Raw genomic sequence first — 2,108 nt, 5'->3', positions numbered from 1 at the left:
GGTGACTTTGAACGCCGGTTTGGGCCATCAAATCTTGGGCAAAGTATGGACTATCATATATTGCTGGAAAGCCCAGGATGTCTACTTTCCAAGGCCATTAAGAGCGCGCCAATTGGGCTTCTGTAGCTCCAAAAAATCTACTTCGAGTGTAGGGAGGTCAGAATCCAACAGCATCTGCAGTCCTTTTTAGTCTCTGAATTAGATTTTTGCTCAGGTCCCTCAATTTCAGCCAGAAAATACCTGAAATCACAGAAAAACACACAAACTCATAGTAAAGTCCAGAAAAGTGAATTTTAACTAAAAACTAATAAAAATATACTAAAAACTAACTAGATCATACTGAAAACATACTAAAAACAATGCCAAAAAGCGTACAAATTATCCGCTCATCAACCAACTTAGCTTACTAATCATCCTACCACAAACATTCAGAATGCACTTCACAAAATGACTCCACTCTCGTTCTTTCCATAACATTTTCTTTTTTTTATTAACTTAAAGAGACAAGCATACAAGTAAGAAAGATGAAAGTGAGCATTCAAGGCATTAGGTTAGCACACTAGGATGTGAATAAGGAAGAACAAGTACAATATGCAGGTTTCATTCAATCAATTTTCACTTAGAGTTTGGTATTTCGAGATGGTTTGATACAACCTCATGATATCTTTCTTGGCGTCATCGTCCTAGCAATCACGTCCTTGTTTGTTTCCTTGCATAATGAGGTATGCTCATCCCCTGGATTTCCTTGGACAATGAAGTATGCTCATCCCCTGGGGTTGATTGGAATCCTGTAACACTATTGAAAGTTGCTTGTTCTCTAAGCACTTGGAAAAGAGTTAGCATGGATGTGTATGTGTGAGCTTCTGAGTTTGGCTTGGTGTGTGAACACCAAACTTAGTTCTTTGCTTACCTTAACAAATTGGATGTATGCAATAACTTTGTGTGCTTTTTATTCTGAAACACTATGAGTTAAAAAGACAATCTATGTATTAGAGGCTAAGCCTCTGTCAAGTGAGTTCTCTAATTGCTAGAGCAATGCTTCATCATTAAGGGCTGCAATGCACTCTTAGGTTGAGGTTTTGGTGGGACACCAAACTTAGAGCCCTATATTCACCCTTGTATTGTTTTTGGTGTGTAACACCAAACTTAGCTCTTCACACTATAGAGAACTCACTTTGACATTTTTATCAAAAGACCTATGAAAAAAAAATTAGCTCAGGTTGGTTGCCTCCCAACAAAGCGCTTTTTTAGCGTCGCTAGCTCGACGATTCCTTCCTCAGTTGAGGTTATACTTCTGTTTGGGGGTCTCCCCCATACTGCCCAAGTAGTGTTAGAGTTTTTTCCCATTCACCGTGAACCTTCTCCTTGAGTTTTCTTCCATTATTTCTATGTGTCCATAAGGTGAGACTTTTGTGACTAGAAAGGGTCCCAACCATCTTGATTTGAGTTTCCCAGGAAAGAGTTTCAGTCTAGAATTGTAGAGAAGCACATGTTGCCCTTCTTCGAAACTTCTGGGTACCAAGTTGAGATCATGTCTCCTTTTTGCTTTTTCTTTGTAAATCTTGGTATTTTCATAGGCTTGAGACCTAAATTCTTCTAATTCTTGAAGCTGTAGGACCCTTTTTTCACCAGCAGCAGTGCTATCTATGTTCAGTGTTTTAAGGGCCCAGGAGGCCTTGTGCTCCAACTCTAATGGCAAGTGACAAGCCTTACCATACACCAGTTGATATGGGGACATTCCAATTGGTGTTTTGAAGGCTGTCCTGTATGCCAAAGAGCATCATCTAGTTTCTTTGCCCAATCTTTTCTTGATATCCCCACAGTCTTCCCTAGATACCTTTTCAACTCTCGGTTGGATATCTTTGTTTGCCCACTTATTTGGGGATGATAAGGTGTGGCAACCTTATGCTTCACCCCATATCGCAGGAGTAGGGCTTCCAATGGTCTATTGTAAAAATGACTCCCTCTGTCACTGATGAGGGCTCGTGGGACTCCAAACCTGGTGAAGATATTCCTTCGAAGAAAGTTCATGACTACCTTATTGTCATTAGTTGGAGTTGCCACTGCCTCCACCCACTTAGATACATAGTCTACAGCCACTAAGATAA

Source organism: Arachis duranensis, chromosome 1, assembly GCF_000817695.3.
Source record: "Arachis duranensis cultivar V14167 chromosome 1, aradu.V14167.gnm2.J7QH, whole genome shotgun sequence".
Classification (NCBI taxonomy): Eukaryota; Viridiplantae; Streptophyta; class Magnoliopsida; order Fabales; family Fabaceae; genus Arachis; species Arachis duranensis.
The sequence above is the reverse complement of the archived record's forward strand: the minus strand, read 5'-3'. Positions refer to the sequence as shown.